General features: G+C 40.9%; 1 long non-coding RNA gene across 1 annotated transcript; it reads left to right on the top strand.

The window, feature by feature from the left end:
- Window positions 1-1,839: 1,839 nt before the first annotated feature.
- Window positions 1,840-9,977, top strand: LOC144375270 (uncharacterized). Its single transcript, XR_013434885.1, has 2 exons — window positions 1,840-2,307; window positions 8,020-9,977. It is a non-coding gene; the product is annotated as an uncharacterized LOC144375270 (long non-coding RNA).
- The last annotated feature ends 6,135 nt before the right edge of the window (window positions 9,978-16,112 follow it).

The raw sequence follows: 16,112 nt of genomic DNA on the forward strand, positions 1-16,112 counted from the left end.
CCCTGTGCACTGCAGAGAGCTCTCATTTCCTGTGCTCTTTGCCGTCTGAACACCTGGCTGTCCGTAGGCAACGAAATAGGTGGGAATATAAGAGAATAAACAGACTTTATTGGGTAATGGAAATGGGAATTTACAGTAATCCATTTTGAGAATTCTCATTTCTACTTTAGCAGAGCCACGAAACACAGATTAGATTCACCCTGAGAGGAACTGGAAAAGCCCAGCTCCTGCCTCCATCTCCAGTGGTCTCTGTCCCCTAGTTGGCTACTTTGTAGGTCAGAGGTTCCACGATTCTAAAGGGAAAATCACCATGACAGCTCTTCTAACTCTGCTGAACACAAAGTGAATTAGATGAGACTTCTGAACATGCTTTTGATTTTTCAGGGAAAAGATTCATAAGTAATTGGTTCAGGCAGAAACCATTCTCGTCCTGCTGTGCCTTTAAAGATGAATTATACAGTAAGTTGTGTAAGAAACGATAATGACCCTGTGGAGGTTGCCTCTTGCTGAATGAACCCTGAGCATTCACCTCTCAGTCTGAGAATCCTGTAAGAACCCGGGACTTCTCATTTATTTCCAACGTCACTTGCCCTCTTGTCTCATGAACCCACTCCATTGACTTTCCTCACTTATTCTTTGTGTGTCACAAATTAATGCTTATTTAGGAGTGACTGTTTCCTGAGATGCCGATTTCTAAATCCATGAAGAGGTCATGTGTGGAAAAGGAGAGGCTTTCCCTTCAGGTGAGTTGAAGAAGCTGGCTCCCACTGGTGATGTTCATGGTAGCTATCTCTTTCTTGTAGGGATGCTGAAATATCCTGTTTCATTAGACTCTACATTAGCTTACTCATCCATATACCCAATAAACAAACACTGTTGGTATACAGTAAGGTCTACACATTACTGGATGAGATTAAAAAGAGAAACCCAGTTCCTGCCCATGGAAAACTTAGAACTGAGTTTCAATGGAAGATCATCACCTTACTTCAACTGTTAAGTAGCTATCTCAGGGGATTACAGGGTTCTCCTTGCCCACATAGAAACACACATGAGTGCTCTACCTGAAAGACTAACCCTATTTATTTTACTTGCATTTTAACCTGATATTTTATGAATGCATTTAAATGTTTTATTTTAAGCTATCTATTTTGATTTTATAGTTCTTTTAATCCTAAATGTTAAAAATATTTAAAAAGGACTTTAAAATTAAAGAATAGTAAAAGGGCAGATACAAGATGCAATTCTCATCTTTCTAAACTCGTGCTATGTAAAGGACCAAACACAATTGATCATCTTAATAACATGTTGAAACGGTAAACCAAAGGAACACATTCAGAGCCACGAACTGGGAATCTGAAAGAGGCAAGCTTTCTGCATGTCTGTTTGTGATAATATGTGTTCTGCAGTGCTGTGTTATTTTATCTTATTTTTTTCCAATAAAATATGTTCAGGAGCTTCCAGGAAAGGGAGTAAAAATAAATAGTTCACCCTTCTACGTAAAATATAAATTAATGAGTTAAATGATCAGAAAAGTATAGGAAACAATTTCAAATGCGCAGAATATGGGCCACCAAGGAGAGTGAGTCTTGAGAAAATGAAAAATAATGAGGTGAATTCCAGAACTGTCCCAAACTTCTTTTAGAGGGTGTCCACAGGAAGGGAGGAAGAATGCAGGGTGAGGTCATCTACTGCAAAGTGAGGAGACAGACAAGAGGGTCCAGGCAGCTGAAGGATGCAGAGCAAAGTCTCTGGAGACCTATGGGGGGGGGGTCCTTCCAGCTGTCCAGAGGGTGCTGACCTGCACATGAAGGATGAGATTAAAAAGAGAAACCCAGTTTGTTGAGAGCCACAGCCAAAGGGGCCCCAGCAAACTTCCAGCTGCCAGCAAGCTTCAGACTGCCCCAGCAACATCTAGCTGATTGGCTCCTCTGCGGTGATGTTCATTGGGCTGTTTCCCTGCCCTTCAGACTGCCAGCTGATGATTGGCTCACAGCTGCCCCAGCAACATCTAGCTGATTGGCTCCTCCACGGAGCTGCTCATTGGGTGACTTCTTTGGCTCTGCCCACGCAACCCAGCCAATCGGCCTCAAGAGGAGGAGGATTGTGGGAGGTTGAAAGGCTGGTGTGGGGGAGAGAGGCTTGTGGAAGCCGGTGGTGGCAGTTGGGCTCTGAGGGTTTTTCCCTGGAGCTGTTTTGTTTGGCGTTTGTAGTTCTAAAAATAAAGTTAGTTTCTTTTTGACAAGTGGCTCCTGATTTGTGCCAAGCCAGACTTCGGCATTTGGTGGCTCGCACGGGGAGCAACTGAGGGTAAGTAAACTGCTCGCCCCTGAGGGCAGGGCGAGAGGATGGGGAGCCATTCTAAGTCTCCTCTTTTGTTTTGCTTCGTTTTTGTTTTAACTTTCCTGTCCCTGGAGATGAGTAAGAGGGAAGAAAAACCACTCACATCTGAGGAAAAACTATTTGCGTTTGAGGAACAGATAGGGAGAAAGGACGGATACATATGTCAGGAGGATAGAAAGGCTGATATAATGATTTTGTGTGGTTCCATTTTTATTGGATTCTGTCTCGGTTTTATTTGCTGTTATCTTGCTGGGTTGTATTATAGTAGAAATACGGGATCAGCAATTAGTAAAAAACAAACCGAAAGACTGTTAAGTAAATTGTTAAAGGAAGGAAGCTTCCCAGTAAAATCAAGAGCAGTCAGGGCATACGTTGATATAATACAAGAATATAGCCCATGGCTTTTTAAGGAGGAGTTGTTAGATATATCACAATGGAACCATCATGGTGAAGATTTAAAAAGAATAGAAAAGAACAGCCCAGGGACTCTGCCAGTTGGCACATTGACATTGTGGACGTACATATCTGATTTGCTTAGTCCAAAGCCTTCAGTTCAGACAGAGGTAGAGGAAGAAGAAGACATATTGATTCAAGTAGAAGAGGAAGTCTCTCAAGTTAGTCAGACAGAGGAAAAGATTCAAGTAAAAGCTCGAGCTAGTCAGAAAGAGGAAAAGATTCAAGTAAAAGAGAAGGTCTTTCGAGATAGTGAGACAGAGGAAGGAAGTTTAGAGCAGAAAAATCTATCAGGGGAAAAGTTAAAACAGGTGACTGCTAATAAGACCCTTTTATTAGAGAGCGTAAGTGTCCAACCAACAGCACCACCTCTACAGGAGACTGCTACTAACAGCATTCTATCACCAGAGGGCGTAAGTGTTCAACCAACAGCGCCACCTCTACAGGAGACTGCTACTAACAGCACTCTATCACCAGAGGGCATAAGTGTCCAGTCAACAGCACCACCTCCATATGCTAAGAGACTCCCAACCCCCGCAGTTGATAGTTGGGATCCTGAGACAGGATCTCAAGTATGCCCTGTATTTGAGGTAGGAGGGCAGCGAACTTACCAGGGTTTAAATTTCAAATCAGTGAAGGAGCTAAAAGAGGCTGTAACAACCTATGGTCCTCAAGCACCCTTCACTGTAAGCTTGGTCGAATCCATTACCAACTTAAGCATGACGCCAGCAGATTGGGCTAGTTTGTGTAAAGCTGTGCTAAATGGAGGACAATACCTGTTATGGAAGGTTGCCAATGAGGAATTTTGCAAGGAGACGGCTAGTCGAAATGCAGCAGCTGGTTATCCTCAGAGAAATCTAGATATGTTGTTAGGAAAGGGACCTTATGAGGATCGGCAGCAACAACTTGCATATGATCCTGGTGTATATTTACAAATTGCTGTAGATGCAGTTAGGGCATGGAAGACTTTACAAGAACCTGGAGGTTTACAAGGTCAATTATCTAAGATAATACAAGGAGCTAATGAACCTTATGCTGAATTTGTAGATAGGCTTATTCAAACAGCTACCAGAGTTTTTGGGAATACAGAACAAGCAATGCCATTAATAAAACAACTGGCTTATGACCAAGCGAATCGTTGGTGTAGAGATATCATTAGACCATGGAAACAGGAAGATTTAAACACATATATTAAATTATGTAGAGACATTAATGAACAAGGGCAAATTGTGGCAGCTGCAGTAAAACAAGCTTTAGATGCCAGAGACATTAATGAACAAGGGCAAATTGTGGCAGCTGCAGTAAAACAGGCTTTAGATGCCAGAGACATTAATGAACAAGGGCAAATTGTGGCAGCTGCAGTAAAACAGGCTTTAGATGCCAGAGACATTAATGAACAAGGGCAAATTGTGGCAGCTGCAGTAAAACAGGTTTTAGATGCCAGAGACATTAATGAACAAGGGCAAATTGTGGCAGCTGCAGTAAAACAGGCTTTAGATGCCAGGCCAAGAACATGCTACAATTGTCAACAAACAGGACATTTTAAAAGGAATTGCCCCATAGGAGGAGGGTTTAACAAAACTAGGTATCAAACAAGTAGAATACCGGGTATTTGCCCACGATGCCGTAGAGGGAGACATTGGGCTAATGAATGCCGTTCTCAAACCACCATAGAGGGTACTCCATTATATTGGGCTAATGAATACCGTCCTCAAACCACCATAGAGGGTACTCCATTATCAAAAAACGAACAAGGACAGGGTGTTTATCCACAATATCGTGGACAAAGGCATCGGGCTCCGTTGCCAAAAAATGGACAGGGGGCCCCAATGCTCCGGGGCCCCAAACCACAAATATATGGAGCACTGGAGGAACCCAGCAACCCCAGCAACCCCATCAGGGTAGTGCCCAGCACATCAGATCCCTCATCAGACAAACCAGAGGGAGCGCAGGGTTGGACATCTGCGCCTCCACCAACTCAGTACTAACTCCAGAGATGGGAGTTCAAATCATTCCCACAGGGGTAAAAGGACCTCTTCCCAAAGGAACAGTAGGCTTATTATTGGGACGCAGCTCTTCTACTCTAAAAGGACTTTTGATAAGTCCTGGGGTAATTGATTCCAATTATGAAGGTGAAATAAAAATTATAGCCAGTTCTCCAAAGGGTATATCAGTAATTTCACCAGGAGATAGAATAGCACAGTTACTAATAATACCAAGCCTACATGATAAATTTTCCAGTCATGTTGTAGAAAGAGGTTCCAAGGGATTAGGCTCCACAGGTGTAGATTGGGCTATGCTTTCTTTAAATTTAGATTCTCGCCCCATGCTAAAACTAAATATTCAAGGACATGAATTTAATGGGCTACTGGATACAGGTGCAGATCTTAGCATCATCTCTCGTCAAGAATGGCCAAAACATTGGCCATTACAACAAGCCACTCAATCGCTTCGAGGCCTAGGAGTGGCGACTAATCCCGATAGAAGTGCAATGCTATTAGATTGGAAGGATCCTGAAGGATGTGAAGGAACTATACAGCCATATGTATTGGATCATCTTCCCGTAAATTTATGGGGACGAGATGTCTTAGATCAATTAGGTTTGACATTAACAAATAATATCAATCAAAATGCACCCACTATTATGGCTAGACAAGGTTTTAGGAAAGGAAAAAGATTAGAAAGACAAGAACAATGTATAGCAGCACCAATACAAATAGATCAAGGAACAGACAGACATGGGTTGGATTTTCACAAAGGGCCACTGAGACAATAAAAATTACATGGAAATCAGAAAGGCCAGTATGGGTTCTTCAGTGGCCCTTGACTAAAGAAAAGACACAAGTAGCCCATGATCTGGTCAAACAACAATTAGTGGAAGGACATATACAACCTTCTGTATCTCCCCATAATACTCCCATTTTTGTCATCAAAAAGAAATCTGGTAAATGGAGATTACTGCAAGATTTAAGAGCCATTAACAATGAAATGGTCATTATGGGACCTGCTCAATCGGGGATTCCTCAATTGTCTGCTTTGCCAAAAACCTGGTATGTTTTAGTTATAGATATTAAAGATTGTTTTTTTTCAATTCCAATTCATCCTGAGGATAGTCCACGTTTTGCATTTACTATCCCTGCACTAAATCATGAAGGTCCTGATCAGAGATATGAATGGAAAGTACTCCCTCAAGGGATGGCTAACAGCCCAACTATGTGTCAAATTTATGTTAACAAAGTAATCCAGCCACTTAGAAATCAAAATCCTGAACTACAAATATTTCACTATATGGATGATGTGTTATTGGCACACAAAGCTAAAAACACATTGCTAGAATGTTATGCCACACTTACAAACTTATTAAAAAATTATAATCTAGAGATAGCAATAGATAAAGTGCAATTAAATTTTCCAATTAATTATTTAGGAGTTCTATTATCCTCAACCATGGTTCGTCCACCAAAAATTCAAATACGAGTAGATCAACTCAAATCACTTAATGACTTTCAAAAGTTATTAGGAGACATAAATTGGATAAGGCCTTATCTAGGTATTCCAACAGGAGAATTGGGACCTTTATTTGATATCCTAAAAGGTCCATCAGATCCAAATTCACCCCGAATGTTAACGCCTGAAGCAAGAAAGGCATTAAAAATCATTGAAACATATATGGAAAATATGCATTTGGATAGAATTGATATAAGTTTGCCTTTATTATTTATTGTACTACCAACAAAATATATTCCTACAGGAGTATTTTGGCAAGAAGGTCCATTATTATGGATACATTTATCTTATTCTCCTAACACTATTCTTACTAGGTATCCTGAGGCTGTAGGTCAATTAATACTCAAAGGAATAAAAACAGCAAAGGCAGTGTTTGGAATTTCTCCCCATAAAATTATTACTCCATATACTATGAATCAAATTGATGAATTAGCTAATGAGTTAAATACTTGGGCAATAATAATGTGCAAATCTAATGTTTCATTTGATAACCACTTACCATCTAATCCTTTATTGTCTTTTTGGTCATTGCATCCTGTAATTTTTCCAAAAATGACAAGAAAAACACCTATCATGAATGCTCCAAATATATTCACTGATGGGTCAAATAATGGTACAGCAGCAATAGTTACACCTGATCAAACTTTTACATTTTTAGTACCCAAACAATCAGCTCAAAAGGTAGAGCTTAATGCAGTATTACAAACTTTTGTGATGTTTAAAGATTCTGTATTTAATTTATTTTCTGATAGCCAGTATATAGTTAATGCTATAGTATCCCTTGAAGATGCTGGTAGAATTTCCCCTTCTTCTACTGTTTTCTCTTTGTTTTCCACTATACAAAGTTTAATCTGGGACAGAAAAGATCCATTCTTTATAGGACATATCAGGGCACATACAGGATTGCCTGGAGCCCTTAGTTTAGGCAATGATTTAGCAGATAAAACTACACGTGACATACATATTTTCTCTGTACTAGAAGAAGCTATAAATTTTCATGAAAGATTCCATGTCAATGCTAATACTTTACAAAAGCGTTTTAAAATAACTAAGGAACAAGCTAGACAAATAATAAAACAATGTCAAAATTGTGTGACCTTTTTACCACAAGTTAATCTTGGAGTCAATCCTAGAGGATTGATGCCTAACCATATTTGGCAGATGGACGTCACACACTTGCCAGAATTTGGAAAATTAAAATATTTGCATGTTACAGTTGATACTTCTTCTGGATTTTTGATGGGCTCCCTTCATGCCGGCGAAAAAACTAAAGATGTTATAGCTCATTGCTTACAAAATTTTGCCACTGTGGGCATTCCAAAACAGTTAAAAACAGATAATGCCCCTGGTTATACGTCTACTTCTTTTAAACAATTTTGCTCATCATTTGGCATTACTCATATAACAGGAATCCCATACAATCCACAGGGACAAGGCATAGTTGAAAGAGCTCATCAAACTATTAAAATGTATTTATTAAAGCAAAAAGATGGAATTGGGAAGGGGTATATATTCCCCAAAGATAAACTTAAAATAACCCTTTTTACTCTAAACTTTTTAAATTTGGATTCATCAGGACTTAGTGCTGCAGAAAGGCATATGTGTCCAAAAAATGTACATAAGCCCAAGGTACTTTGGAAAGATATTCTAACAGGACAATGGAAAGGTCCTGACCCAGTAATTGTCTGGAATCGGGGGTCTGTTTGTGTGTTTCCACAGGAAGAACAGCAGCCGATTTGGATTCCAGAGAGATTAACCAAGGTTCTGACCCAGAACAGCAGCCGATTTGGATTCCAGAGAGATTAACCAAGGTTCTGACCCAGAACAGCAGCTGATTTGGATTCCGGAGAGATTAACTAAAATCCTGACCCAGTGATTGTCTGGAGTCGGGGGTCTGTTTTTGTGTTTCCACAGGGAGAACAGCAGCCGATTTGGATTCCAGAGAGATTAACTAAAGCGATTTCTACAGACCAAAAAGAAGATGATTTAGCTCAAATCCATAATAGCTGATATCCAAAACTCCAATTTGGCTATCCTTACATCTGCGACAGAACCAGGATGCTTTTTTCAATATCTATTTTATTATTGCCCTTTCCCATATCATGAAGTTCTATTTTATTTTTTTGAGCTCATACAGACCTAGGTTAATGTTTTGCTGATCAGTTCTATTTTTTTTTTTTTTGACTATAGAGTTTTTAAACATTGCAATAGAGATTTTACCTGTAAAAAGTTATAAGGCCTTTACTATTATGTTATGTGTTGTATGTATTATATTATGTGTGCACACTTGTGTTTTGTGTTATATGTTTGAATGTACGTATGTCCAATGTATGTATTTCCATATATTATATATGATGAGCGCTCATGAAAAGATGGATCCAAATATTTTTTTTTATTCACGTGATTTAAATGGTTTAATTTAAATTGGGTAAATAACTGTTAAGAATTGTTTTAATATGTAAACAAAAAAGGAGGTTAACAGATCTGTTTGTTTACTCTCACCTTTCGTTTTCATTATATTTAATAATTCTCTTCACTATAATGTAAATTGTTAAGAAAATTGTTTTCTTTTAGTGCCTTCTGAAATGTTACCTAATTTTTTCTTTAGCCATTATTGCCAGAATTTCTATCTTCAAATGAAGATAATATAAATTGTTAAGAAAATTGTTTTCTTTTAGTGTCTTCTGGAATGTTACCTAATTTTTTCTTTAGTCATTATTGCCAGAATTCCTATCTTCATCCCTGTGCCGGTGAAGACAAAGATAAAACTAATCTACAGTTTCTGCAATAGCCATCACTGAACTGCTTACAGAACTTGCACTGAACTGCTTACAGAACTATGTGTCACTTATATGCATTGTGAACTATCTGTTGGTGCAGCGACTTGTGGTAGTGTTGGGGTATTTTTGCTGATGATATCATCGGTGGTACAATTTTCCCAAAAGGAGCCGTCAATTGACTTGGTATATCTTCCTCCCTTCTGCTTGTCATGATCATTCAGCTAAAATTTGGGGGTCAACAGAGGTGAGGCAAAGAACCTCACCACCCCCACCCCCCACCCCCCGCTGAGACCTCTCCACAGGTGTGGCTGTATACTGGACCGGTAGTCAATGACGGGTAAGATCCAATTACAATGGTACCAACCTAAGACAGGAGGCTGACGCCCTGAGGTCAGCTCATCCGAAGACGGGTAAGGACCATATGTATTGGACAACCTAAGGCAGGCACGGTCCATAAGCCACATGCTTGTTGTTTAAACAGAGAGGGGGAGATGTTGAGAGCCACAGCCAAAGGGGCCCCAGCAAACTTCCAGCTGCCAGCAAGCTTCAGACTGCCCCAGCAACATCTAGCTGATTGGCTCCTCTGCGGTGATGTTCATTGGGCTGTTTCCCTGCCCTTCAGACTGCCAGCTGATGATTGGCTCACAGCTGCCCCAGCAACATCTAGCTGATTGGCTCCTCCACGGAGCTGCTCATTGGGTGACTTCTTTGGCTCTGCCCACGCAACCCAGCCAATCGGCCTCAAGAGGAGGAGGATTGTGGGAGGTTGAAAGGCTGGTGTGGGGGAGAGAGGCTTGTGGAAGCCGGTGGTGGCAGTTGGGCTCTGAGGGTTTTTCCCTGGAGCTGTTTTGTTTGGCGTTTGTAGTTCTAAAAATAAAGTTAGTTTCTTTTTGACAAGTGGCTCCTGATTTGTGCCAAGCCAGACTTCGGCACCAGTTCCTGCCCATGGAAAACTTAGAACTGAGTATCTAAGGGCCACATGGAAGGGCCACATGGAAGAGTCAGGGAGCAGGACCATGGTACCATGAGAAAGCCTGGGGTGGTCTCTGCCATATCAGGGAAACAAGAAGACCTCAAAATTCAAATGCAAATAAGGTGAGACACTTTATAAGGCCTGCAATCCAAATTGGGAAATAATCAGCTCTTAGCTCTAAATTCATGCTGCCCCAGTCCTTCTGAAGAAATCCTAAAAGCCTAACAAAACAGATCCAATGATTTCTGAGTCCTTTAATAGTGTTCCACAGCAAACACAGTTTATGAATATAGAGAAATAAAATGTGTGTGGCTCTCCATGAGAAAATTTTACAGAATTTTGCTTTCAGTTAAAAATTACCGGTCATGCAAGAAAATGATAACCCTGGAGAAGAAATGTCAGTCAGCTGAGCTGACCTACTACCAGACATAGGCCGGGATAAGAGTCATAGGACATTAAGACAGGAACTCTGTGGGCTCAAAGAACAGGAGAAAGGCTGAATACATTGCCTGAACACTGAAAGATGAAAAAAACACAAGTGGAAATGGTCCAGATGACATCTGCAATGTGTGCGAGAGGAAAAATTGTGCTGGGAATGTGGACAGCAGGTTAGACAATGGCAAAGAAGAAATTAGTGAAAGTGATACAAAGAGATCAAGACTATCCAAACTCAGACACACAGAGCTAAAAAGACCCTGTGAAATGGAAACAAAAAGTAGCAGAGATTCATTACGCTCAGATGAGGTGACCTGATAAGTGTGTAATTGAAATTTTCAAAACAGGGAGGTTGGAAAATCATTTGAATAAATAATGTAATGAAACGATAAGCTCAGGGATCCAAGAAACTCAATAAAAGTCAAGAGGAGGAAACTCTTTTTTTCTAAGATCATACAGAGAACTCTCACAATCAATTGCTCAAAACTAGTTGCAAAGCAAAATCTTGGAAATAACCAGGGGAAAAAGAAATGTTACACCAATAAGAACTCTGAGAATTGTATGTTTCTTGTCAAAAGCAAGGCAAGTAGGAAGAAACAAAGTCACCATTTTCAAACGAGGAAAAGAAAGAAAGCTGTCAAACTAGAATTCTAGAGTCAGAAATAGATGTGTGTATGTTTTCATTTCTTTACTCTTTTTTTTTGGGGGGGGGAGATTCTGGAGATTGAACACAAGGTTGCTTTATCACTAAGCTAAATACCCAGCCCTTTTTAGTTTTTTTTTAAATTTATTTTTATTGATTTTTAAAAAAGTGAAATGCATTACAATTCTTATTACACATATACAGCACATTTTTTCATATCTCTCTTTGTATATAAAGTATGTTGACACCAATTTGTGTCTTCATACATGTACTTTGGATAATGATGTCCATCTCATTCCACCATCCTTGTTAACCCCCATGCCCCCTCCCTTTCCCTCCCACCCCTCTTCCCTATCTGAAATTTATCTATTTCTCTCATGTTCCCTCTCCCTACCCCACTGTGAGTCAGCCTCTTTATATCAGAGAAAGCATTCAGCATTTGTTTTTTGGGAATTGGCTAACTTCACTTAGCATTATCTTCTCTAACGCCATCCATTTACCTGCAAATGCCATGATTTTATTCTCTTTTATTGCTAAGTAAAATTACATTTTGTTGCCCAGGCTGACCAGGAACTTACAATCTTCCTGCCTCATCCTCCTGGGTAGCTGGATCATAGGCCATGGAGACCAACTGATTTTTCATTCATTTTTTGAAGTGAAGTCTTCTCAAAATTCTCTGAACATTTGTACGTCTGAAAATGTTGGTTTTTTTCTCTGCATTTAAAATACACACACACACAGAGATGCATGTGGTGGAGCAGGCCTGGGATCCCAGCCTCTCTGGGAGCTCAGGCAGGAGAATCTCAAGTTCCAGGTCAGCCTGTGCAACTTAGTAAGACCCTGTCTCTAAATTAAAAAATAGAAGGGGCTGGGATATAGTTGCACTCCCTTCACCACCCCCCAAATAAAAAAAAAATTCATTTGATAGAAGAAAATACTAATACTAGGTGGAAATATGGATCTAAGGAATAAAAAGAATTCCAAATGGCAAGCATTTTGGTTTTAATAGTTGTATACCTTCTTATTTCAATTACCTTAAAAGATAATGAAGCTGAATTAATTCATGGAAGAAATGCTTAGAAAGTACCTGTTAAGTCACAGGCACAGGAGGGGCTTCTGTTACACTGCAGTAAAACAACTGTGAAAAAAATGTTAAACCCTGTATTCTAGAGCACAGAGAAATATGAAAATTAGTTTCTTTACAACAGTTTTGTTTTATTAAAAATAAAGTTATAAATAAGCAAAGAACCAAGTTTCTAGTTATTAGCACATTTCCGACTCTGCATCCCAAGCAGACTCAGGGTGAAACTGGCGTCCACAGCCCCTTAGGGATGGGAATTCATGTGCATTGATGGAATGAGCCAGGCCTCTTGAGATTGCCCTTGGTGTCAGGACAAGTTGTAGGTAGACTGTATGTTGACTGAATTCCCTTTGCATATGCTAAAATCTTCAATCGCTGAAAATCACAATTATTTTGATTTGTTTGCAAAAGTCCTATATGGGCATTGATACAGCTTTTATTGTTTGATAAATATTTCTGTATCTATTAATCTTTTTCTAACCTGTGTACAAATACCTGAAGGACAGATTGCCTTAACTTATCTTAAAGGCCCCACTTCCATCCCCCAGATTGAACACACCTGGGGATTCTTGTCGGAGCATGTGCAGCACAGAGGCAGACCCTGTCACTGGGGCGATGAGAAGCCTGCTTCAGGCTCTGAGTAATACGTGCATTAGTTGCTTCTCTACATATTACCAATGTTGTGTCTGTATTAGTTTCCTAGAGCTTCTTTAACAAAGTACCACAAGACTGTGATTTGGAACAACAGAAGTTCTGAGTCTAGCTGTGCAAACTCAAAGTGTTGACAGAGCCATGTTCCCTCTGAAAGCTCTAGGGAGGTCCTTCCTGGCCTCTTTCCACTTTTGGCAGCTCCAGGAACCCTTGGGTCCTGGGTCACTCCAGTATCTGCTGGAGTGATGCCCACAAGTATAGAGGTTAGGTCTTTAGGGGACATAATTTAACCCATAAAATGAGGCTTAGTAACAGGGATTTCTGTGATCTTAGACATCCACAGAGGTGAAATAAAGGTGAAGTACCAACAGTCTCTGGGTTGTTCTCACACGGTGAGGTCAGGTGTGAAGAGTGCCATTCTGGACTCGTGAGTCTTTGCATTAGGAGTTTAACATTAGGAAGCCCTTCCCAGCTCAGGCATTTAGGGTGGGAAAAGGTGTGTGTGTGCATGTGTGTGTGTGTTTGTTGCGGGGAGGATTGGCAGGTGGAGGATGGAATTAAAAGGAGTTGGAAAAACCCTTTCATAGCTGAAGGCTCTTCTTAAAATTTATAATCAAGGAAGGGATTTTTTTTTTAAACAGAAAATTCTTAGTTGGACTTTGGAAATTTAGTTATTTCAGTCCTCTGAAAAAGAATGAAATGCTACTAAATCATAACAGAATATAAGAACAGCACATGGAAACCATTGAAATTGTAAAAAATTAGACAATTTTTATTACCAAGGGATGCTAGCAAGCATCTAGAAAGAAAACCTTACCTATTCATGAAGTCACAACACAAAGCCAAAACCCTATGCTAATGTATCTAGATATACTTTTTTCTAAATCAAACTTCAAATTCTTACTTTATTATCAGATATATCCCCAGGCCTCCAATAATGTGAGCTTTGCTCAGGGGGAAATCTCCCGTTTAAATCTCTGAGCATCACCTTAATAACACTGTTTCCTTTGGGATCCTCTCAGAATTCTTCTAATCCAAGGCTTCCAGGCAATCAGATTGCTACATTTTCTCGATTTAGAAACTCAAATGGTCTCCAGTGCATATGTGCATAGGCTGAGTTGAAGAGACTGTTCAGCTCTTTGTTCTAAATATCCATTTCTAACTTCAGATTTGCCAGCAAGTCCCAGCTGAGCATTGCCTGGGCAGGGATAAACATGTCCACACACAGTGTGAGGGTCTGGGGGTAAGATACTCTTACAGTCCAGGCACAAGGCACTCAGGCACCCTTTAGAATGATATAGCTCTGTTGGTATCTCTCAAGCTATTTAACAGGTGACCATCACACCTAGAAAAACGCCAGCAGGAAGACATTAAGACTGTATCTCACAGTCCTAGGAACATAGAAATAGCATACGATGAATGGGATATGCAGTGTTCACATCCCAGGGGCTCAGGGTCAAAGTGAAACAATTCCCTGATGCTGTTGCACAAATGAACGAAATGAGAACATGCTGTACAGGAGAGGTTCTGAGATTAGCAAATCGACCCAGGCTTCTGGCCTTGGGCTGAGTCAGTCCTAAAAGACTCTGCTACACAAGCATCCAGCAGGTAGGCAGAAGCACCAGCTCTGTGGGATTCACTGGCTAACCCAGCTCTAGAATGGAAACGTCATTTCTTTCAGAGCCTTTGAGCACAGACAGGTATCTCTGGGGGTTGGGCTTGGTACTGAGATCTTACAGGGCTGAGTTTTGCTATTTCTTTTTACATCCCTGTGTGCCTGTGTTGCATTTGTGGGTGTGACAATGATGTGGCAGGTGTCCAGCCAGTGCTAAACAACATCTTAATCTGAGTCTTTTTGTCCATTTTAGAGATTGCCTCTGATTTAGAGAGAAATCTTAGCGACTCTATTGTAGGTGTGCTGACTGGGGACATGTTCACAGCTCCAGGCATTAGCCTTAGAATATGTCTTTTATAGTCACTCATGTAGTCTGCCTGGTGACATGTAGATGGACTGGGGACTGAATTGTGCTTCTTTCTATTCTTTCTTCCTGGAGTCCTGCTCTTCAATGCTAAGGTGCTGACGACTCCATCAATCTTCTTGGGACATGAGTGCTTAAACCTCAGTCATCACAGTAGCCTCCTGCTGTCGATGCCCTAGGAAGGGAAATGGGAAGCAGAGCTCAGAAAGAATCAATGTGACCCGATGGAGGCCCTGTGTCTACACCATCTCCGAGGTCTTCAAGGCCCCAGTCTGCTGACTTGTATTCATCTCCCGAAATCCACTCTCCATGGAGAGTGTGGTCATCTTAAGGCATAAATCAACTATCATCTCTCCTTGCTGAACACCTATCAGAGCCTTCCCCTTTGGATTGGAATAAAACTCAAAGGCCTCGCCACACCTTAGCAGACCTCTAGCCAGGACCTGATTCTTTTCCTCCTACCTGGTGTCACCAACTTCCCTTTGCTGTCTTCCTTCAGCCTTGTGAGCTTCTTCCTTTGCCTAAAACACACCGCGTCACCTGAGTTGGCATTGTCAGAATGAAACTCTATGACAGCTGAGCTCAGCCACGGGCAGAAGAGCCCTTGGGGTATAGGCACGGAGTTTTCTTCTCTCCATTTCTTCTGCCATGTTTCCCACACTGGCATGTTGATGCAGGGTTTCTGATTTCAGAACACAGGAAAAACCACTCAGGAGAACTGCCACCAAAGAGCTCTGAAAATAAGTCTCCAGTACACAGCGTGCAGGGATTTGCTGCATATGTAGGACTTGCCCTGTAATAACTACGCCCCATCCAGGATACGAGTCACTAAGAAGAAACCCAGGGGAAAGCTGTAAGCAGACATTTGTGCTTCCAACCTTCCTCCTTTACAGATCACCATCAAATCCTCATTGGTCGATGAGCAGCAGAGGAGAATCCCCAGCAGCCCCAGCCTGTGGTTAGGATTCACCCCTTTCCCTTTTGCTCCTCAGCTTTCCTGATCTCAGTTCATGTTAATAGGTTTCCTTGTTGTGAGGAGTAAATGAGATCACAGGATAACACCTCACCAGCGGATTAGATCCTAATGCCAGAAAATAAGTACCCCTGTGATGTTGCATTTGTAGAAGATGCTCCGCACACATGGAGCAGGATGTTCTCACCATCGCCCAAGCAAGGCAAGAGACCAGCATGCAGATTTTTCAAAGGAGCCTCTAAAAACTTATTTACCAACTCACAGTCTCTTTGCCTTTCAAAGCAGGCAGGAGGGAGT

Source organism: Ictidomys tridecemlineatus, chromosome 2, assembly GCF_052094955.1.
Source record: "Ictidomys tridecemlineatus isolate mIctTri1 chromosome 2, mIctTri1.hap1, whole genome shotgun sequence".
In the NCBI taxonomy this organism is placed as follows: domain Eukaryota; kingdom Metazoa; phylum Chordata; class Mammalia; order Rodentia; family Sciuridae; genus Ictidomys; species Ictidomys tridecemlineatus.